At 42.3% G+C, this 25,193-nt stretch overlaps 1 protein-coding gene across 2 annotated transcripts in view; it reads left to right on the forward strand.

Moving 5' to 3' along the window:
* The window catches only part of LOC127644551 (gastrula zinc finger protein XlCGF57.1-like), a 532,867-nt gene that overhangs the window by 109,750 nt on the left and 397,924 nt on the right, over positions 1 to 25,193 (forward strand). The window lies entirely within an intron of this gene.

Below are 25,193 nucleotides of genomic sequence, written 5' to 3' on the forward strand. Positions count from 1 at the left end.
GCGCCTTTCACAACACACATAGAGAGTAGGGGGAGGCTGCAGACCTGGAGCCGGCAGTTTTACGCCCCTGGCAGTTTTACGCCCGTTGTTCCTGATGTGTCCAGTAGGGGGAGACTACATTAGTATATGAGCCTAGTCCTATATCATAACAGACCTTATATAGCATCAGACCTTTTAGAAGCGACACGAATTGAGGTATTTTAAATAATCTGCTAAATTTATAGTTGTTGATTGTATTGTAATGATGCAATATTTATAAACGATTAGCTAAGATTCGTCTATAGACTGGACGGTTATTAATGTGTTAGTTTCCAGCGTCGATTTAATTATGTTATTTCACCGTATATCCTTCTCCCCCTGCTGGACGCATCCGGAACAACAGGGGCGTAAAACTGCCAGGGGCATAAAACTGCCGACTCCAGGTCTGCAGCCTCCCCATATAGCACATAGACCCTTTTACAGCCCACGTGATCAAATAGTTGCGCGCGCATTTTGGCAACGGAAGTGGTGTTGTTTCCCACTGGCTCTAACGTGTTAGCAACTCCGAAAGTGTATCAAAACGGTTTCCCAGCATCAAAATGTCTGGTTGTTGCGTTTCCGGTTGCACTAATCTATATTCCTCCAAGGGGCTTAAGTTTTATAGGATTCCGATAGGATCACGGCCGTTTCAGAAGAACCGGCGGCGCCTGTGGCTGCAGGCGATTAAACGTGTTGATTGGAGCGAGGACATAATAAAACATGCTCGCGTCTGCAGCGCCCACTTTATATCAGGTGAGTTTATCTATGTACTCTTGAGTTTAATGGAAAGCATGGTTTACATTATTGATTGTCTGTAGCCTACGGTGTAGTTTATCAATGCAGCAGAAGTTTGATGACCACATGCAGCTAGTTTCATAAGCTGGTGTTGGATTTGCATTATTGGACTCTAGTAATCCTCGTTTACATTAGTGATTGTCTGTACGATGTAGAATAATATTCAAATGCAGGTAAAGTTTGATAAACTGGCGGTAGATTTGGCTAGTAAACAAACGTGTGTTTTATTTGAAGGTGAGGCGTCATTGGACTCTAGTAGTCCTGATTTTGTGCCTTCTGTGTTTGTGTACACAAAACCGAGCCAGAACCCCGAAACAAAGTTGGAGAGGTAAGAATATTTAATTTCCCCCTCTGTTCTATTTAGTTTGTTTTTCTCTCTTGCATAACTGTACATTTCTGCTGTTTTTATTGTAGGTACCATAGGAAAAGGAGGAGAGATGAAACTTTAAGATTTTGCAAACAGTTATTCCAGTTTCGCAGGTTAACATGCTAGACGATGTTGTGACTGTATGTGGTGCCCTCACAAACCTCTGTAAGAGTGTTGTTTCCAAATGAGTAACACATTACCATGTATTAGTTTTAACGTGATTTACTTTTGTAAAACCTATTTACTGTACATGAAACATAATGCATTATAATAAACCTCCCAACATTGGCTGCCACCGGTGTGTATAATGTACTTCCCCCGAGATTATCTCAACAATTCACAGTGCTTTTCAATTTCATTTGTAATTGTTATTAGTAGTTTAATTGCAATGTATGCAAGCAACATAGTTACTATTAAAGTACTATAGCATTACAAAATAAAACTTTAAACAGAAGTGCGTCAACACACAGCAATCAATAACAACAACATAAAATGTAAGGAAAACAATAAATGTAGGTCTGGGTAATATGGACCAGATTCATAACACAATACAGAACATTTCCCAGTCCTAAATGTAATAATTCAAACATCAACTCTCAGACATTCCCTACATAACCATGTTGCTGGCTTCCTTTTTATGTGTGCACAGGTGTAGTGAACGTGGTTGCTGCATTTAAAACAGATGATCATTTTTCCAAAATCTGGCCTTTCACAGTATTTGCAGGCTCTCTGTGATACCAAGACAGGGTCATGTCTTCTTGTCAGTAGTTCAGGCAACACACTCGAGATAAAGAAGTCTTGTGCTTTTGGCAAAGCCTCCTTCAAAAACTCTTCATTTCTTAGGATACGTTGCACAATGAACTCCTTCTTGGACCACAGCACAAAGTCACAATATTTAACATCACACACAAACATGTGAAGTTGACATTGATAGTAGTATGTGTGTGAATGCTTCAATGCGAATGACTAGTCCAAACAAAACTGCTCATCTTTTGTACATCCTTGAAGGCTATCACTGTATTTGTAGGGACACTTGATCTCTACCACCCCTTTGCCACAGCAGGTACATCTTGCTATCCCATCTGGTGATGATCCAAGGTGTGGCTCAGAAGGTTTCACTACTAAGCCACATGAGCTGACGCTGAAATCTGGATGGCTTTGGGACATATATGCAGTGTAGGCTTGTCTTGCCGTTTCCTCCATGTTCTTACCCAAGAGCACAGATGGGACATTTAATTCTGTTCTTTTATACTGCATTATATTGTTTAGGTATGTTTTTCTGATCTTGTCAGTTGTGGTCGATTGGTGTAATTTAGTGCTTGTGATTCGACCAGCCCTATAGGTGTACCAGTCCTTTGACTTTGACTGTTGCCGTGTCACAAATTCCAGTTTCTCACATTTGATGAGGTTGTAGTGTAGTTTTAAGTCTGTAAATGTATCCTCATATTTCACCTGCATTTCCTGTGGTGAGAGTTCCCTGAGTGTTACATCAAATAAAGCAGTCAATGGCTCAGGTAAGTCAGGATGTTCCTCTGAATCAGTGTCAGATGATGCGGTGTCTGTGTCACTATTTTCCAGGCTTGTCAGCACTGCAGCACAGGGGTCCACAACCTGCAGTTCCCGGATGTCATCATCTGTCAACACTGATAATAGAGCAACAAAAAGACACAGTTACTGTGCTGCATAATGTTCACATCAGAGCTTTAAACACACAGGTGTACAATATACAACAAACAAATGTAATTTCTAAAAAATAAGTAACCTGAAGACAAACGCAGATCTATTCAAACCAACATAAATTATAGTGATAAAACTAAAAACTAAACTGTGTCTGTAGGCATTTTCATCTCTGGATCACCAAGTTACACTTTTCTCATGCTACATTATGGTGTCAAAACACTATGGCAATAGGAAGCTTATCTAGGCTGTCAACTATTACATTTTGAACACTGTTGGCACTGTGTATTTCGTGAAAATTGTAGTTTCACACCCTTGTATGAGAACATAATATGTAAAGGAGAGTAGGTTAAGCCTAAGTTAAACCTGAAAGGACAGTAACACTGAATCATAATTCATCTTTGTATGTCAACTACAAGCCCACAACACCAAATAATAGCCTACTTACCCCGCCATACAGGTGCAGTTCGCCGTGAGGACGTAGTTCTCTCGTTGGTTGATAATAACCCAAGCCTCATACATCGTTGTCTTGTGTCCTTGTCTTTGACTAGGAAGAATTTCTGATTTCAACACACAAAACTCTGAGTCTATGTCATGGTATTTGACGTTCTGTACATGACCACAGACAACGTATTCATAAGCATCCAGTGATTTATATGCTCGTAATTTCTCTTGGGTGTACACGCTCGGTTTCTCAACTAAATACGTATGGCCACTGTATATTTGGCCATCTGCTAACGTCTTCTATCCACTCCACGGATCTGGTAGCTGGATACCATTTGATAAAGTCAACGTTTTGAAATAAATTTCTCTGTCTGTGTCGCTTAATCCGCTCGCGTAGTTTGACACGCAGTTGATTCTCGCCATACTTCCGTTGCCAATATGCGCGCGCATAAGTTGCCACGTCATCATTGTGTACAAACAGTAAAAGGGTCTATAGTTTCAAAGCAGCTTTACAGAAGATCAGGCATTAACAGACGATAAAACTAATGTCTATAATGTCGATGAATCATCATTGTGTAATTAGATAAAATACAATTGTTTATCGTATTTAAAAATAAGTAATTAAATAATAATTGTATTTATAACCCCAGTGAGCAAGCTGAAAGTGACTGTGACAAGGAACACAAAACTCCATAAGATGTTGATTAATGGAGAAAAATAGCCTTGGGAGAAACCAGACTCACTGTGGGGTCCAGTTCCCCTCTGGCCAACATCATGAATATAATGTAAATATTACTTATGTATAGTTAAAGTCATGGTTTAAAATGATTAAACTAAGTAAGTGTTAAGGGTCAGTGTTTAAACATCGATTTTGTTTGAATTGTAAGATTATTGACCAATGTCTTTGAAGTTCATCCTGGATTAACTGCAGAAGTTCACATAGGTGCAATTGTCCTTGTTAATTGTCTGATGAAGGCTTTTGTTGGCAATTGTTAGTCTATGCATTCCATTTCAAGATCTTAGTCCATCAATAGACTGAGGTGATGCAGGTAGAGATCAGGGATGTGAAACGCAGTTCAACCTGGCCGGTAATTTCGGTGAGGTTCGGTGTGGTCCATCCTAAATCCAAGGTTCAGACAATGGCATATGAAGTATCCCATGTCTTATGGTTGGAGTTGGCATCAGTTAATCCTCTGAAGCCCATCATTATAGACTGAAGTGATGTTTGGCTGGCACCGGCTGCATTTAGTAATCATCATTCAGCGACACGTAGCAGTGGAGTCCAACACGAAGCAGGAATCCATGGATCCAGCCAGTTCTGGTGACCTCAGGATAGGAGTCCCGAGGTTGAGACAGGGAAACAAATTAAATAATATAAGCATAGATGCCAGTCTCACATTGTTTTGAATGAACCTTTGGTATTTCTAACTTACTTGATCATAATGATCTGAAAGGTCTGTTAGGTTTATATTCAACAAGCAAACCTACAATGTATGAAAACGGGTATATAAACATTTAGGGCACTGATGTTTTCCTCAAATGAACTCTCCTCGGAACGGAAGCCTGTGGCCCGTCCTATGCCATTGAGTGATTTATAAATGAGTAGTAGTCCTTTAAAATAAATTCTAAATGTAACTGGAAGCCAGTGTAAAGACCTGAGGACTGGAGTAATATGCTCAGATTTTTTAGTTCGGGTAAGAATCCTGGTAGCAGCATTCTGAATGTCTGCAGGTGTCTAATGGTCTTTTTGGGAAGGCCTGTGAGAAGCCCATTACTGTAGTCCACCCTGCTGGTGATGAATGCATGAACAAGTCTCTCATACCTGCCAACATGTATGCATTTTTCGTACTCGGCACGCATTTTGACCCATAAGTAGGCTTGTACGATTCGCTGCTCTCTAGGTACGCATTTTGTTGCTTCTTGCATTTCGCCGATTTCAGTTTCTATGCAATCTATGACGCTGATTCTGCCGCTGAGCCACAGCGTTTAAGTGGAGTGAAAAGCTTTCGGCCAATCAGAGCGCTGCATGTTAACCTGCCGCCCACCTACCCCTCCCATCCACATGCTTCGCGCTCAATTCAATTCAGTGCTTCATGCAAACCAGACTAGCCGTATAAGATACCATAGGCTTTCATGCCATGGCTGAACCGCCACAAAAAAAGGTTCGGAAAACACAAAGATTTTTTAGACCGCTATCGTGAGAGATGGCCTTGCCTGCAGATGTCCAGGCTACCTCATCATGCGTTCTGCACCGTCTGCAAGACGGACGTCAACATCAGTCACCAAGGGGCAACAGGTAACGAACACAGTCTCACAACACAAATACTCCCTATCCCCAGAAACATAATTATTTTAAAAATAAAAGGATGATGACTTTATGAGTAAAAAATGTTTATAGTGTCAATAGGCTAATGTTAGCTTATCAAACCGGCCATCCTTTCCATTAGTTGGGGAAATTAGTTGGCAGTTAGAAAAGTGGTGGAATGGCTAGAAATCTAGAAGGTTTTAGACAGGCCAGGTGCTGATTAACGTAAGATAAAGGTAACAGGCTATTTTTAGCCTAATTATGAACATTAAAAATGACCTTGACATCATAACGCATTCCAGCTGTGACGAGCTCAGTTCAGTTCACGCGTTCATGTAGGCTAACATGTAAGGGTGGCGCTGCCAATAACGCACATAAAAGATGTCGCAAGAACCGGCAAAAGTAATGATTATAAATAATTTAAAATATAGAAAGGAGACATTTTACTTGTTTATTAATAAACAAGTGTTTCCTGGCTGTATCAGTGTCGTGAAATCATTTAATCATCCAAAACAAAATAAAACTATGTAGCCTGATAAATGTGCATTTCTCCGGTGCTTCACTGCGAAAATCGCATGTCAATAGCCTATCGTCAACTTCATCTTTGCAGCCGACACAGAAATTAATAAACAATTAAAATGTCTTATTGCAATATTTTACATATTCATAATCATTACTTTTGCTGGCACATTGGCCCGTCAGCACATAAGAAAGAAAAGAGAAAAAGCACGGACTTACTAATTATGAAACTTTGATATGGTTGAACAGGTGAAAGTCACAAATTCCTCTGCAACTCAAACCTTCTCAGTACGAGTTATGAAGGAAGAGAACAGCATTACAGTTTTCAGCGCGTCCTCCTCTGATTGCTGTGTTGTGACTGAAAAAGTGCGTGCAGGAGCACATGCGCAAAACGTAGGTTTGTAAAATGTCCTTTTGTAAAATGACATGATAAAAAAAAAAAAATTCATATATCATTTTACAAAACGGTTTTGCGCATGTGCTTCTGCGCGCACTATTTCGAATTTATGTATGAATGTGCGTTTTTGACGACACGGGACCATGGGCTGGGCCAGAATATAATTACATATAATTGTTTAGAAGGTTATAGTTATTTGTTTTCTCTTTAATAACTTTCAGCTCTTTTCATGTTTGGGGGGTCGGATTGTACAAATAATGAAATATTCGATATCCCAATTTTGCATATCATCCAGACAACAATTTGGTAATTATCGCCCACCTCTATATGGGCACAAAATATTGGACAGGATATAAGACAACATTTGTGTAGTTTCAATACATGTACAGCCATTCATCCACTCTACACATTCCTCTACACAATAATAATAATTTATTGTAATCTAGAAGGTACAAGTGATGAGCCAAACAATGTATTTTAATGTAAATTACATGTATCCTTTGAATGAATTTTGTGTGTGTGTGTGTGTGTGTGTGTGTGTGTGTGTGTGATGTAATTCATAATATTTGTAACAACATGCAGGAATATAATCTCCCCCCTCTCCACCTACATTTTCAGATTGCAGACGCCATGTGGAAGGAACAAAGCACAAGAATCTGGAAAGTGCCATTGCCTCAGTCCCTAAGATCACCACAAAGTTTTTTGGAGATCAAGATCTACGGACCATCAGGGCAGAAACACTTTTCTCAAACTTTATTGCTGAGCACAATGTGCCAGTGTCTATAGCTGACCATGCTGGACCATTATTTAAGAAGATGTTTCCAGATAGTCAAATTGCCCAGCAGTACGGCTGTGCCCGAACCAAGACAGCAGCTATATTGAACACACTTTCCTCAAATGATGAACAGGTCATCAGTGACCTTATGTGCCATTCCCCATTCAGCATTGCAACCGATGGTAGCACAGACATGGATGATGTCAAGCTTTATCCTTTGGTTGTCCGTGTCTATGATCCCAGTGTTGAAAAATAGTTGTAGTACTCCTGAAAATTGTTGATTGTAGAGAGTCTACTGGTGAAGGGATATACAATCTCACTGACCAGGAACTAAACAAAAGGAAAATACCATGGGGCAATTGTGTAAGCTTTTCTGCTGACAACGCCTATGTCATGCAGGGGATACGAAAAGGTGTCGCAGCATTCATTAAGTCACAGAATCCCCACATTTACATGGTCGGCTGTGCATGCCACCTAATGCATTTAGCTGCGGAAAAGGCTTCAAGAAGGCTATGTATTGACATTGAAGACATGCTCATCTTGATCTACTACTACCTTGACAAGAGTAGCAAGAGGAAAGCTTTGCTGCGTGACCTACAAATGCTGTGTGACACTGATGTGAGGAAGATTTTGAAATTATCCTCGACCAGATGGCTTGCTCTTGGCAAATGTGTCAATCGACTCCTCCAGCAGTGGGAACCTCTGACTCTGTTTTTTGCTGAAGAGGCAGCAGGGAAGAAGGCAGCTAAACCTTTCACATCCTCAGCTCATCCTTCTCTGAAGAGCCCAGCTGCCCCTAAGCCCTCAACTCTTACACCTACCTCGGGTAAGCTTGCTGTCTCAAAGACTTTGTCCTCCAGCTTTTTGAAGACCAAAGTCCACCAGAGAAAGTCCAAGACCGGACCAAGCTCCACACAGCAACAGGCAGGGCCTACACCAAAACGGCAGCAGACAGGACCTACAACCAAACAGCTGCCGGCAGGACCAAGCACTCCACGGTTGCAGACAGGACCTACAACCAAACAGCTGCCGGCAGGACCAAGCACTCCACGGCTGCAGACAGGACCTACAACCAAACAGCTGCCGGCAGGACCAAGCACTCCACGGCTGCAGACAGGACCTACAACCAAACAGCTGCCGGCAGGACCAAGCACTACACAGCAGTCAGCTCAACCACCTAAGGGGTTTGACTTAAACCAATTTGTTTTTAAACAAAAAGAAATGGGCAAAAAACAGAGGGATCTGTCCAAAAAGAAAACAGAAAAGGAGATAGAAAAAACAGAGGTCACAAAACCACAGAGGGTGTATGCTTTCTTGACTGACCCACAGTCCAAGCTGTATGCTCTTTTTTTAAAGAGAGCTATACCTTTATTTGAAACTGCAAATCAGAACCTGCAGAAAGAAGAGCCATGTGTGCCCATATTGCTGCAGATCTTGGAGCTACAGTTGCAAAAAAATGCTTTTGGCCTTCTGCAAACCTGACTGTGTTGTGGAAATGATGGAAGAAGTAAAAAGAGGATGCCAACCCACTCTGTACAAATCCAGTGAACACCAGCTGCCTGATGATGAGCTGTCAGTTGGACATGACACAAAGACATTTATCAAAAGTCAAGCTAACTTACCTCTTGGAGCTTTCTTCAGGGATGTAAGGAAATATTTCTCTGCAGCTGTTGAGTACGTGCTCTCTAAATTCCCCTATGGGGATGAATTGCTGCGTCATGCTGCCGTAGCTGATATAAGCAGACGGCAAACAGCTAAATTCTCCTCACTGACATACTTCATAGACAGGTTCCCCTGCATCTTGGGAAATGGTGTTACAGTGGATGAAGTGGAGGAGGGGTTTCGGCTCTTTCAGTCCTCCACCTTGAATGATGTTTTTCTTACCAAACGGGCTGATGAAGCTTGGAGAGAATTAGGTGTGATGGAATCAGGAGGGAAGAAACTTTTTGCAAATCTCTCCACAGTTATGCTTGGGGTGTGTGTGATTTTTCACAGCAGTGCAGACTGTGAAAGGATTTTCAGCTTGGTCACTAAAAACAAAACACAATGTCGTGCTAGCCTGAGCACAGAGATGCTTAGTTCTCTGGTGACAAGAAAAGTCATGATTGCCTCCAAAGGCAGCATTTGTTACAAAGAGACTTTCACTGACGCACAACTTAAAAAAGCCAAATCTGCAACCTTTAACAAGTTAAACGATACAAAAGTTTAAACTATGCATGGAAAATTATAAATTTTGTTGTTGTTTGCTTTTAGCAAACTGATTTTGATATTGATAACTACTGGTTTTGCACATTTATTTAATGTTTTTATTTATTTATAAAGAATGTCCTCAGTTTACTTTTATTTCTGACAAGATTTTCAGGTGGAAGAAGTTTCCATGGGCTATGCCTCCTGTACAAAATGTTCGGAGTGATTTCAGTAATTGTATAACATTTATGGTCTACTTGTATATGGTTATGGAGTAACTAATAAATCTTAATTGGTGAAAGTATATTATATGTATAATATGTATTATAGTGTTAGGTATGTCAGGTTCTCTCTTGCGCACGCACGGGGGTTGGGGGGGGGGGCCTTCGTGGGTTGTAGTACTCATAAAATTTCTTCAAGGTTGGCAGGTATGGTCTCTCTAAGTCCTGACTTGATTCAAAACATCGAATTCTCACTTTATTCTTTAGATATGGGGTCTCAAACTCAAATGAGCTGGGGGGCCACTGCTACCAACGTCATCTGATTGGAGGGCCACGTCAGTGTTCAAAAATAATAATACATATATAATATAATACATAAATAATACAAAAAAAAGAATGGATATTTCTGAAAATGCAATTTAAAATACTGTATAACACAAAACTGTCTTTTTATCTCTTTTTAGTCAACTGTGCTAGCAACCTTAGCTTATAAATAAAATTATGATAAAATAAATATTAATACAAATTATAAAAACAAAAATGCATATAAACAGGTATATGTGTGTGTTTCACACTAAATAAAAATATTTTCCTCTCATAACTTATTTAAACCTGGCAAGGAACTGATAAATGAAATACCAGAATGCAATACTTCTTGCAAACACAACAAATAACACTCTCAAACACAAGTATACATTTGTATCCACATTTTAACTGTTCTTTAACTGTTATTTATTTTAACTTATTTGATTGCCCTCAACAAACAAATCATCTTTGAGCCCATTTGTGCTTTATTTCTTGCCAGATACTTGGCAGCGCTTGTGCTCACAAAGCTGAGTCACATTTGCTCTAATGGACGTTGCAGTTGAAACTCGGAATACAGCTTCAAGATGGGCATCTGTAAGCCTTGATCTGTACTTGCTTTTGGTAAAGTTCATTGTTGAGAACAATTTCTCACACTCATATGTACTTCCAAGAAGGCACAGTACATGACTGAAAACTCTGGACAGCTCTGGGAATGATGGAAGCAGCTCTCTCAGAAACATTCCAATCTTGTCTGCTTTTCCCTGCGCCTCTCTGAATTTAGCTTTTAGTTCACTGCTGCACTGCAAGTCAATAAGTTCATTTTGCAAAACGCTGGGGACACTCTCCACATCAGCTGAGAAGGGTCTGCAAATAGCTGAAAGGTGTCACGGTGTACCTTAAAGTCAGCAAAACGTTCATCAAACTCTCACTGCAGGTTTTCAATAGCAGATAAATATTCATCACCACTGAAAGCTGTGCCCTATTCCACCAAAGATCTGCATGAGGCGAAATGACAGAGGTTTGCTGCAGACAGTTGAGTTTTCCACAGTCTCAGTTTTGTGGAGAAAGCCTTCACACTCTCATAGGCTGTTGTGATGAGCTGACCAGGGCCCTGCAGCTTTAGGTTCAGGATGTTTAGTTCTTGTGTTATGTCCACAAGGAATGCCAAATCCATTATCCATTTTGGATCATCAAGCTCTGGAATATCTGGAATAACCAGCTTCACTTCAGCTCTTAACTCAAAAAATCTCTTCAACACGTTTCCCCTGCTTAGCCAGCACACCTCAGTAAAGTACAGCACATCACCGTACAATGCCTCAATTTCTTCCAAAAAGGCCCGGAACTGACGATGTTGTAAACCTCTGGACCTGATATAATTAACACATTTCAGGACAACAGACATCACATGTTCAAAATTCAAGCATTTGCCACACAGTTGATGTTGATGTATAATGCAGTGCAGAGCAATAGCTGGATCAGCATCTTCTTCCTCTAACTTTCTCTGTACCAGCGCTACCAGTCCGTTTTTTCTTGCCTGTCATGGACGGTGCTCCATCAGTGGTGATGGCCACCAGTCTGTTCCACCGCACAGCTGCTGAAATATGTCTTTTGCTGTGGTACGGCCATACATTGGACACAAACTCAGCAACTCTTCTGTCACCTCAAACTTGTCATCAACACCCCTGACGAAAATTGCTAGCTGAGCATTTTCCGTTTTGTCAGTACTTTCATCAAGCGCAACAGAGTATGCAATTAAACTGAGGGCTCTGTCCTGTAACTGTTCATAGATGTTACCTGAAAGTTCCATAATCTGCTCGGCCACAGTGTTTGCTGATAGAGAAACATTGTTGAATAAGCTCCTCTTTTCGGGAGAGAGAATATCAGCAACTTGCAACATACAGTCCTTCACAAACTGTCCTTCGGTGAATGGTTTTCCCGCTTTGGCAATCGATTCACTGACCACATAGCTTGCTTCAGCTGCAGCATCAGCGTCCTTACCGGCTTTGTGGAAAAGTTCTTGCTGTGATAGTAGTCCTTTTTGGAGCTGCACGGCTCGTTGTCTCCTGTCATCATCTCCCTTGTATTTCTCATCATGCTCGCTGTGTTTAGTTGAATAATGACGCCTGAGATTGTATTCCTTAAAAACAGCGAGTTTCTCTTTACATATGAGGCAGATCGCATTTCTACCGAACTCCACAAAAAAATATTGTGATGTCCATATTTCTTGAAACAGTCTATGCTCGCTATCCACCTTTCTCTAGCGACATACTTTCCCTACCCAGTTTTCCAGTCTGTCTGGGGTTTTATTGTGGTTGACAGTGTCAAAGGCAGCACTGAGATCCAGTGATATCAGCATTAAATATCTTTAAGAGCACCGTCTCTGTGCTATGATGTGTTCGGAAACCAGACTGGAAACTGTCTAAGGCAGTGTTTCCCAACCACTGTGCAATGGCACACTAGTGTGCCGAGAAAGTTTGCCAGGTGTGCCGTGGAAAATTTTCAAATTCCACAAAATAAATAAATGCGTTAAAAAAAAAATTATTGTAGGGATCCAAACTCCTCACCTTTCAGAGAAATTTGCAGTTTTAAACCAAAATCGGTCATTTTTGTGCTTGTGAAGAGCAATGATTAATGTGCAAAAGTGACGATATTTATACGTGTTAAGGTCCTTTCACATGACTCATGTCAGCGCTGCATTGAAGTCTATGAAGTGACACCACTGTACACCAAAGTGTTTTTCACACACACGTTTTTGCTTTACCAATAATGTCTTTGAGAGAACTAGGCAACAAGAAATATAATTTTTTTAGTTCAATTTTAAATTTTAAATAATTTATTTTAATTAAATATTACCTTATCGTTAACGAATATCAGAGACCCCAGTTATTAAACTGCTTTAAATACACAAAGAAAACCCTTAGACTTAAACGCTTAGACTTTCTGCTATCAAAGCAACTACAAGCTTTTTTCTCTCTTCCAAATACACGTTTTCAATTTTTATTGTGCTCATCTCCTGCTTTTTTACATAGCAAACTCATAAAATCACCCCTCTGTGATGCTTTCTGCAACTCTTGTCATGTGGAGGGCGATGCGGCGCTTGATGCTGGCGTTGAATGGAGTGTTGACGCCTCGACTCAACTCCTGTGAAATGTGCTTTACAATGACGATATTATTGTGGTCTTTTCTGATATAAGCCATACTCAGCATTTTAAATAGACTACTGTAGGAAAATCAAGGCTGGATTTATCACTGGGCCAATTGGGCTGGTGCCCGGGGGCCTCCGACCTGTAGGGGGCCTCCAAGACCCCACTAACAGTGTGGCCTCATACTTTTTATTTATTTATTTATTATTAATTAAAATTAAATTAAAATAAAATGTATTAATTAATGAGTGTGTGTATGTGTGTTAACAATAATTTATTTGCACACAAAAAAGTATCATGATCAGTTTTTTGGCTGTGTCTGATGATAACAATGAGTCAGTTTACCGCGGAAATGTTGATAGCGGCAAGACCGGCGGTAGAAGATAAAAAAGAGAATTGACGACATCGAAAAAACAAAAAACATGGATAAAATACGTTGGAGCAGTGGAGCCACAAAACGGAGAGCTAAAACGGAGAAGGATAGCAGAGAGAGCATGGAAGATGGCTGGCTGGATATTCCAGATTTAATTAGGAGAAATATTCCAACCATCTCCACTATTTTCAAAAGTCAGCTCGACGCAAATAAAGAGCCTGGCGGCACCTGCAGTGATACTAGCGAAGAGGAGTTTAGCACAACATCCAGCCTTGCTATTTCAGATTGAAGGGTGAGGGTCGAAATCCCTTGTCTCTTCAGATATATCAATTAGAGCCCTGCATTTCAGCCCGAGCCCAACGGGCCCCGACTTATTCACGCTCCTAGGGCCAGGCATCGGGCCAATTTTCACGTCATAGTTCACATGCGGGCTGGGCCTCGGGCCTTTTTTGGGTTATCCTTCTTTTTATATTTTTAGACATTAATTAAAAAATGTATAATAGTTGAAGTCAACGATAGAAAAGAAAACATAAAAAGCCATTTCATAACCTCATAACTTTCATAATCTTATAATTACACTGACAAATGACTGACATGACAGTCTCACGCATGCACGCACGCACGTCGCACACAAAATGTTTCCCGTCAGCGGCGCGACCCACGATTCACCTCATGTGCAAATAATGGAGAATATTAAGAGAAAAATCGCAGATGACCAACTTAAAACGGTAAAAAACACCAGAGGAAAGGCAAACTTCTGGGCTGTTTTTCAAATCATGACAACCTTAAATGACGAGCCAACTGGCTATGCACAATGTACAATTTGCAAGGCTGTGCTAAGCTACGATAGTAAGAAGACGGGATCATCTCATTTACAAAGACATTTTGAGCGTGGTGGATGTAACGGTAGCGAACCAACCAGCACCAGCAGCAGCAAACAAATGAGTGTGAGTGATTTCCTTGCCAAACCAACTCCTTCTAGGGTGAAATCACTGATCACAGATAAATGCGTGAATTTCTGTTGTATGGACATTTGGTCATTTGAAACGGTAGCAGGGAACGGTTTCATCCAGTTAGCGCAAGAGCTTGTGTTTCCTGATTCAATTTCTGCGCCCGTTCTATGACGCACAAAGGGAGTTGGAAGGGGATAAATACCCAACACTGAACCTCGTCGTGCCCTGGCTTCACAAGTTAAAACTCCATTGCCAGCCAGATGTGTCGGACACTCCTTCCCAAGCAATTATCCGCCAACGACACCTTGAGTGGATAATAAAGAAAGTCCACATCCAGCCACTTCACAAACTGGCCATATTCTTATGGCCAAAGTTCAGTCAGTTAAGGATGTTTACCAACGCCGAGAGGGATGACATCTTTCAGCTGGCCAAACGTCAGATATCCCGGTTTAGAGAGGAGGGGACGGCGGATCAAGCAGCCGGTGAGATTTTATTTTAAGTGTGTGTGTGTATTACTATTATTATTTTTATCAGGCCTATTATTATTATTATTATTATTTCACTTTATTTTCACCTGCAACCATACCAAGTCACTTATTATAGTAGTAGCTATTATAGGCCTCTAAATTAATTTATTAATCATAGCCTACTTGTCTTGGCCAACTAATACTTATAAAATAATGATGATTCATGCAGCGGCGCCGGCGAGCATTTCTGTGTCTGCACCTGTTGCTGCGGGCCACGCAGCAAAGAAGAGAGCGCTGGCCGAGTTTGAGGAAGAGTGGGAAAACATTCTGGAGCAGGACGAGGATGACGACGAAGTACAGCAATACATGCGCCTCAATCACAACATGGAAGGTTATGGACGAGATGTGCTGCTCTGGTGGAAACAGCACGAGACCCTGCTACCGCAACTATCAGGACTGGCTCGCTCTGTGTTTAGTGTCCCCGCCAGCAGCAGCAGCAGCGAACGTGTCTTCAGCGCCGCGGGAAGAGTGATAGAAGAGAGGAGGACTGGGTTAAAACCTTCCACTGTGGATTCTATTCTTTTTCTCCACGATGCTCTGTAAGAGACTGTTCTAACTTTTCGTTTGATTGGACTTTATTTTCGTTTAACTGTTGGAAGGAACTGATGTTTTTCGTTTGATTGGACTTTATTTTCTTTTAACTGTTAAACTATTGTAAAAAAGAATGGCCATATTCTGTGGTGAATTTTTGAGGTAAGATAACCTGCGAGTTTGTTTTTAATTTATTTAATTTAATTTGTTTAAATTGTTGTAGGCTATGCTCATTTCGTTTGCGCGATGTTGATTTTGTATGAAAAATACAAAAATAAATAAATAAATATACGGGCTCGGGTCGGACTCGGGCTGATAATTCTGATGAGCTGTCGGACACGGGTCGGGCTAGGGCCTGAGTGTTTCGGGCCAGGGCCGGGCTCGGGCCTAGATTTGAGGCCCGTGCAGGGCTCTAATATCAATACATATATATATATCCTTTTATATCAATATCTATCTATATTCTGTTGCTTCACTTCTTTAATAAAGTGATGAATTAACTATATGCATGATCACATAATCAATTCTATTTTCTTATGCATAACTGAAATATACTTTGAATCTTATGTGTGTTGGAATGTTAACTAGTGTCTTTTAAGGAACATTCCAGAGTCTTTCTCTCTGTCCTGCCCGTAGTTTGAAGGTCCTTTGGGGATAAGCTTAGCTGTGATGAGAGGGGGCAGGGAGAATGTTAAACATATGTTCTGTGTTTGATCGTTACTTTTCTATGATTAAGTATATGGTTTAAAGTCCTATGCAATACTACCTGAATAGTAGAAGTGTGATTTTCTCTTATTATTTTTTTAGGGAAGAAATGTATGTTATTTCTACCCCTCTCCTCTGCCCGAGGAGTGAATATTTTATCTCTCTGTTTTGGTTCAAATGGCCTGATAATGTGTGCTCTGGCTGACTTGTGCCCAGAGAAGAACTGTCGTTCGTCAGTGTTTTGTGTGTGCGTTTGACCTTCTACCTAGGTTTTGAACCCAGGGATGCACACCAGGCCGACTCGAAGACGCCCCGCGACCATCTGCGAGGTCACTTCAGACGTAAATCTCGGGCCCAGACGACAATTGCACTGATTAATGTTGATAGGCCATTTAACTATCTATATGTTGTGACTTTATGTTCTTTTAGCCAATCAGGAGTGAAATAATGGAATGTACTCCTTGCAAATGGTATAATTGATGTAAGATTTTGTGTAAGGTACGAGTTGGCTTTAAGGTACGAGTTGTCTCCTCGTGAGGCTTTGCCGCTGGCTCTACCAATTTCACTGCAAACTATACTTCAGTAAATTTTGGATTCTTTAATTGAATTTCTCGACTCCTGGTTTTTCTTTCTCCATATCTGGTCCGGCTCATAACTGTTATACCCCTAACTGTTTGGTGGAGGATTTAGCGAGCAATCACTCCGTGGTGACGTCTCTGGCAAATCAGCAAACAAGGTAGGAAGCTTTTATTAATTGTTAGAGCTGTCTGAAGAGATTTTGAAGGGGAGTGGGAGAGCTTCACTCCGACGAAGCGAGTGAAGAGTAATTTAATTATACTATTGAGAGTATAAGAAGTCGCTGAGAGAGCTGTTAAGGGTTAAAACAGCAAACAGCGCAAGTGAAACGTGCTCTGTGGGGTGCCCATGTGGGCATTGGTGTAGCACCACCCCGGCAGAGTGCGTCCCTGGACGGGAGGTCCAGTGGCACCGTAAACCTGCTCAATCTCTCCCACCTCAGATAGGGGTACCCCGAGCTTAGTGAATCAGGCAGTTAGGGATTCAGATATTAGTTATAAAATAAAATAAAATACAATAGGGATTGTTTTGCCAGGGATGCATCAGGAGCGGTCCCAAGTAAATAAATAAATTGTGACCCGAATTGGTATGGATCAGTATATGTGACCAGGATGTTTGTGAAGAATACTTTGTGGTGTATTGTGTAGAAATCCAGTTGTTGCTGCTATAGTTAATTTATCCACGTAAAATATTTGCTGCTAAAATCTTTTCGGTAGTGATTTTCAACTGTGACCAAGAAAAATGTCTGATAAAGGGAATTTTCGGAGTAGTTCTGACCAAAACGAGCAGGGCACACGCTGTAAACAGCTCTGCTCTGACGAGCTCAAATCAAAGAAATGTGCACAACTCATTAAGAAAATGGTCAGTCAGGGGTTTGATTCTGATTGGAAAGTCATGCAGCAGATTGACTGGCTGCAGAACAAAAAAGACGCTGATAGGGCCAAATATCTATCCGTGTTTGCCTATTCATGGATTTGTAAACTGGGTGGTATACCTTGAAGCCATGAAAAGGCAATTCCAAATATGATGGACGGATGGTCTAGTTTGATTGCCCAGCGTGATAGAGTGGCAAAAATTATTGGGCAGGAAGTCGGCTGTGATCTGTGTAGTTTGAGTAAGGGTTTCGAGGCTGTTTGTGAAAATGCTGTGAAAAATGAGACTGTGAAATGTGATAAGATTTTCTGAGAAAAAGTGTGTGTGTGTGTGCTCTCAGCTTGCCTGACAGAAAAACAAATGCAGTTCTATTTTGATAGCAGGGAACACTGAGACACTTTATCAGTGATCAAGGCCAAAGAGCGTTCAGTCTCAGTCACCATTCACTTTCATTGGAAAAAAAAAAAACACAATGAAAATGAATGTGGTCTGTTGGGCCCCTTTGTGAGAGAATGCATTAAAACAACAGATTGGGCTAAATAAGTGCAGGCGTGAAACACAGCAAAAGTATAGGAGCATTTATGTCAAAATGTGGTCTGAGGTGATCAGTCTCTAGCAATCTTCTTAACATTTCATTTTGTATTCCAGCTAGCCGATGATGAGTGTGAAGGATGCCTTATTTTGATTGACATGGGCGTGACTGTATCAATTACAGATCTCGATTTTGAGATCACTTCTGAAACTTTGTATATAGAAGGTCTAAATGGCACAAATGTATATCATAAATCTGTTCCTATCCCTCTAACCATTTCTAACTCTGAAAAAGTCTATTGGACTGAATTTTGGGTAGGGAGAAATACTGTAGGGACTCTAATCGGTGTTGACATTCTGAAAGAACTCGAAGCTGATGTTTTGCTTTCTCAAGATAAGCTAGTGCTTGGCTGCAATGAAACAATTCGCTTATCTCAGAGTGGGCTCCACCATGAGCAGAGATGTGCAGTGGCTGAACCTGCTATTCTAGCTGAGACTCGCTCTGAGTGGAAGTTTATAATTTCCAAATTTCCTGATGTATGGGCAAAAGATAAATATGATTGTGGTTTAGCACAGATTCAGCCACTGAGCATCCCAGGTCCTTTGCATGAAGCCAGAAGACAATATCCTTTGAAAAATGAGGCTCGAGAAGGAGCTGACACTGTTGTAGATGAATTATGCAAACAGGGGATTGTGATTCCCTGCTGCTCTCCCACTAACTCTCCCATGTGGCCTGTCAAAAAGCCGGATGGGAGCTGGCGTTTGACTATTGATTACACTTCTCTGAATGCAGTGTCTGAGAAAATGCACCCTCTGGTGGACAACCCCGCAACTATCCTACACGAGATAGGATCTGAACATTGTCTTTTTACTGCTTTAGACATTTCTAATGGTTTTTGGACTTGTCCCCTAGCCAAGGAGGACCAAGGCAGATTTGCTTTCACCAGCAGGGGTCGCCAATGGACATGGAGTCGTTTGCCACAAGGTTTCTGCAACTCACCCACACTGTTTCATCAGGTACTAGCATCCCTCATCGATCCGGTAAGAAAACAAATTGAATATGACGGATCTGTTGTCCTACAATATGTGGATGATATTTTAATTGCTAGTCCAACCAAGTTCAAACATTTGACTGCTGTACAGACTGTTTTGAATGCCCTCCAAAATGGGGGATTCAAAGTGAACTTGAAGAAAGCACAGCTAGCACTGCCTGAATTGACTTATTTGGGGCAAATTGTGGGTGTGCACGGCAGACGCATCACTCCTGAACGAGTTAAAGCTATCATTGAACTTCCAAAACCAAACACAGTTACTGGTCTAAGGTAAGTAATGGGTCTTTTGAATTGCTGCTGCCAGTATGTTTCTGAAATTGTTAACAAACACTCGTTTAGGCTCTATCTCTAATCAAAGACGAGCTAAATGGGAGGCCACTCTCTTGAGTAAAAATGTGGATATAAATATTGATATTGAAACTGTTATCAACCCTGCCTCCTTGCTTCCAGAAGAAGGAACTGCACACAACTGTGCCCGACTGATCGAGACGGACAGCCAGAGCCCTCTTCAATCTGAACCACTTTCTGATGCCATGAAGCTGTTCGTGGATGGTTCCAGCTTTCATGAACAGGGAAAACGCTTCACTGGCTGGGCTGTTGTAAATGAACATGGTGAAACTGTTGAATGTGTTTCTCTTTCAGGAGGAGGACCTCAAGTGGCCGAGCTGGTCGCATTGACACGAGCATTGCAGTATGGCCAGGGGAAACGAGTCAATGTTTACACTGACAGCCGTTATGCATATGGTGCTGTTCATGACTTCGGCCCTGTGTGGAGACGCAGAGGATTTCTAACCACTGCCGGTCTGCCGATCTCTCATCAACAGCAGGTAAAAGAACTTATGAATGCCTGTGATCTTCCTGCAACAGGAGCAGTTATCAAAGTCACTGGACATGCAACGGACAATTCTCCTGAGGCCACAGGAAACCGAGCTGCTGACACAGCTGCCAGAGAGGCTGCAACACGGACTGAGACTTGCGTGAGTGTTATGGCTCTTGCTCCTCAGGAGAGTGAGACCCCCAGAGACATTTTTAAACTCTATGATGAGGATGACCCTGAAGAGATAGAACAATGGACAAAATTAGGAGCTCAGAAAAATGCAGAAGGACTGTGGAAATTTAATGAGCGTTTTGTGTGTCCTGTTTCTGCTAGAACTGAACTAATGTCTTTGTATCATGGTTTGGCACATGCAGGTCCTGAAAAACTACATGCAATGATTTCCAAAACCTGGTGGTGGCCCCGACTGAGGGCTTCTTGCAATGATTTTTGTAAGAGATGTCTAGTATGCCTTAAGGTTAATTCTTCTAAGCTGAAAATTCCCTTAGGACATGCCCCTCGACCTCAAGGGTCGTGGACACACCTCCAAATTGATTTCATAGGTCCACTGCCCCTAGTGGAGGTTTTACATACATTCTAATGATTGTTGATCTGTTTTCCAGATGGGTTGAGGCATTTCCACTGAGAAACTGCACTGCAGATGCAACCCCAAGATTATGTTGAATGAAGTTTTCCCAAGATGGGGTTTGCCCTTACAAATTGACTCAGATCAGGGTACACATTTTACTGGGAAGGTGATGAAAAATGTCATGAAGTTGATGGGGGTGAGGCAACACTTTCACATTCCATTTAGGCCCCAATCTAGCAGATCTATTGAACGCACTAATCATACGCTTAAAACTTCATTGAGAAAGAGATTGTTGGAGTGGGGGAAAGGGTGGCATGCAGCTGTCCCAGCGATTTTGTTAAGCATGAGAGCCAGCCCTAACAAGACTACACAGCTCAGCCCTTTTGAGGTAATGACAGGTCGCTACATGCGGCTGCCCTGGGATGCCCCCTTGCAACATGAGGGACCATCCGGGCCTTTGAAAGACGCTTTACAAAATTATCTGAAAGCTTTGGATGACAGTCTGCGAGACACACGGGTTAGTGTTAGCACACGACAAGCAGATCGAGATAATGTTGAGCAAAAAGACATGCCTGCTTTGCCTGAAATAGGTGACAATATAATGTTACAGCGGGAGATAGTTTCCCCCTTAGGTCCGAAATTTGATGGGCCTTATCAGGTGGTATTGACCACTAACACCTCTGTTCTACTGGACAGGGGGGTTTTGGGTACCGTATGGAGACATTGGTCACAGGTGAAACCACTTGAAAAGTGTAACAACTTACTACCTCGGGATCATTAAATGTCTGTCGTGTATGTTAAAATTCTAGAATTCTAGAACCAATGTTTTATCATTACAGATGGCTGAATCCGACGACATACTGAAGCTGCTAATTCTTCAAGAAGAAGTGCGTAGGGAGAGACGACTGAAAGTGAAACGAGCTTTCATCCGATTGGTACTTCCGCTCTCCTTGGTATTTTTAATTCTGATCGCTTTATCATTTTTGATGTGGATTCAAATTTCAATTTGGACAGGGAGATTCCATGCGTTTTCAACTCATTGGGATTGTGAGGAGATCGATAACCGTCCATCATGGGTACAATACCCATGTCTAAATTCAACTGAGGGTCTAAATTTAATTCCGACTATGTACCAAAAGGTAAATGATCGTTGTTATCGTCCGGACGGAAATGAGACAGTGACCTATTGGCTTGGTCACTCCCCAAATTATCCCGATACTACCCTCATTATGCAAAAAGGTCGGTGGATGAGGAGTGGAGGCGTTGATCTGTTTGAAGGAGATTTCAGTTCGATGAGCTGGATCCCTGACCACATAGCTCGTGAAAACATGAGTGCATGATTACCTTGAAGATAAATGTTATAATCCTACATCGATGGCTTATAATGTGACAGCATGGATGCATTTGCAAGTTTTTAAACTGAATATTGAAACGATGTACACTCGAGCAAAGACTAGTCTGGTACCTTTAAAGTATGAGGAGCTGTTGTGGGACAATTATAAATCATTTCAGGTGAGGATGTGGCCTCAGTTGTCTGATGTAGCTATTGGAGATGAGTGGTTTGACAGGGCAAAACAATTTAGACAATTTCTGAGTCCAATTCCTTCAGTACAGGAAATCAGAGATCTAGAGTCTAAGACTCCATCAAAGGACTGTGCTAAACACAGGTTGACACACCCCATGGGTCCTGCATGGCGTCCAGTTGATAAGAGTAAGAAAGCTAACGAAGCAGAGCTGTCTCTTTGTGTTGCAGAGTTGAAGCAGAAGACTGAATATTTTACCCGTCAGGGAAGCATGCGTTACCACTCCACCTTCCGTAGCGACCTCACTTGGTAGACCAGACGTGGCGGTATTGGACCCCACATTGGTCTAAAACGGGGGACTGAAGGGTGAGGGTCGAAATCCCTTGTCTCTTCAGATATATCAATACATATATATATATCCTTTTATATCAATATCTATCTATATTCTGTTGCTTCACTTCTTTAATAAAGTGATGAATTAACTATATGCATGATCACATAATCAATTCTATTTTCTTATGCATAACTGAAATATACTTTGAATCTTATGTGTGTTGGAATGTTAACTAGTGTCTTTTAAGGAACATTCCAGAGTCTTTCTCTCTGTCCTGCCCGTAGTCTGAAGGTCCTTTGGGGATAAGCTTAGCTGTGATGAGAGGGGGCAGGGAGAATGTTAAACATATGTTCTGTGTTTGATCGTTACTTTTCTATGATTAAGTATATGGTTTAAAGTCCTATGCAATACTACCTGAACAGTAGAAGTGTGATTTTCTCTTATTATTTTTTTAGGGAAGAAATGTATGTTATTTCTACCCCTCTCCTCTGCCCGAGGAGTGAATATTTTATCTCTCTGTTTTGGTTCAAATGGCCTGATAATGTGTGCTCTGGCTGACTTGTACCCAGAGAAGAACTGTCGTTCGTCAGTGTTTTGTGTGTGCGTTTGACCTTCTACCTAGGTTTTGAACCCAGGGATGCACACCAGGCTGACTCGAAGATGCCCCGCGACCATCTGCGAGGTCACTTCAGACGTAAATCTCGGGCCCAGACAACAATTGTGCTGATTAATGTTGATAGGCCATTTAACTATCTATATGTTGTGACTTTATGTTCTTTTAGCCAATCAGGAGTGAAATAATGGAATGTACTCCTTGCAAATGGTATAATTGATGTAAGATTTTGTGTAAGGTACGAGTTGGCTTTCGATCTCCTCGTGAGGCTTTGCCGCTGGCTCTACCAATTTCACTGCAAACTATACTTCAGTAAATTTTGGATTCTTTAATTGAATTTCTCGACTCCTGGTTTTTCTTTCTCCATATCTGGTCCGGCTCATAACTGTTATACCCCTAACAAGATGAACCTGAGCATCTGCACCAGCACAACAAGACAGAGAACCACAGCCCGGCTGGAGTGACAGACACATGTTCAAGTGCCCCCCCACCACCACAGTCTCTGACTCCGCTTGAGAACGAAACCAAAGCAGGTGCTTCGGAAGCCGCTGAAGGCGGCAGAGACGGGTAGGTTAACGTCTAGGTTACGTATGTAACCTCCATTCCCCGATTGATGGAACGATACGTTTTGTCGGAGAAGCGACACTAGGGGTCTCTCTTGAGCGCCGATATATACCTCTGTTCTATGAAAAAAGGCCAATGAGAATTTTGCAGACGGTATTTGCATATTCCGCCCCCGGACATACGGGCATTTAAGCGGGGCGAATACGGGAGTTCATTCAGGATTTTTCTGAGGAGCCGGAAATGGTCCGGCCACAACAGTGGCTCAGCTCAGTGACGTGGCGGGGAAGACACAACGTCTCGTTCCCTCCATCGGGGAACGGAGGTTACATACGTAACCTAGATGTTCCCCTTCTGTCGCTCTCTCCACGTTGTGTCGGAGAAGCGTCACAAGGGGTCCCACTTCAATCATGCCATGCGCTGAACCGTGTACGTGAACTGCTGATACAGGAGCGGGCAGGTATTCTTACGTGCAAAGGCGACCAGCTGTTTCAGGCTGCACGTACCCTTCCCCAGTGCCCCATTAAAGTCATAAGAATCCTTCTGGTTACCCTAGTGAGGGGAACAAGGTGATGTTTGCCAACCTGGGAACGGGCCAAGCCTGGCCTCTTTTCTCTCTATGTTTCTCGCATAGAGCAACTACGGCCGGGGCCCTTACATCCATTAAGGGAAGGGGGTCTTACCCCGTTTCCTATTCTTTCAGGGGGAGAAGACCCTGCAGAGACCATACCTACCCTGCAGGGGAGGCAAAGAGTGGCGAATACATCACATGGCCCTATGGTCCTATGTTGGAAAGTTGGCGCGGTGGTAGATCCAGCCTCGTGGAGGGGGAAGCTACAGCACGGCGACCGAGGCAGCTGGAACTGAGACACAGGAGTCCGCTCGTGAGGGGACAGTATTGCAGAAATTACACACAGGGGGAGTCCGAACAGGAGGCCTTAACCTGTGGAGCTATTCCAGTACAGGGTAGATTGAGTAGCCGTAGTGGCTTGGGTCGGCGAGTTCCTCCGCTGAACTGCAGACCCAAAAGGGCTAGGGAGGAATCAACCAGGGATCCGAAGATGGGGTCTCCTGGGAACAAAGGCGCACTATTTTACCTCGGCTGAGGGAAAGGGCGCTAGGCGCAAGCGATTCACCCAGATCGTCAGCGTGTTACCGAGTTCTCTGGGCTCGGACCTGAGAGAACATGGGATGATACTGACTCAATTCGGAGATTGTAGAATCTCGCGAAAGTGTTAGGTGTTGCCCACCCTGCTGCTCTGCAGATGTCTGCTAGGGAGGTGCCCCTGGCCAGTGCCCATGAGTACGCAATACTCCTGGTTGAGTGAGCTCGGACCGGCAAGGGGGGGCACACGGCCTGGGTGTGATAAGCCAGTGGAATGGCGTCGACAACCCACTGGGCGAGCCTCTATTTGGAGACAGCGTTCCCTTTCTGCTGTCCCCCGAAACAGACAAAGAGCTGCTCAGAACGTCTAGAGCTCTGC

Source organism: Xyrauchen texanus, chromosome 6 (genome assembly GCF_025860055.1).
Source record: "Xyrauchen texanus isolate HMW12.3.18 chromosome 6, RBS_HiC_50CHRs, whole genome shotgun sequence".
Taxonomy (NCBI): Eukaryota; Metazoa; Chordata; class Actinopteri; order Cypriniformes; family Catostomidae; genus Xyrauchen; species Xyrauchen texanus.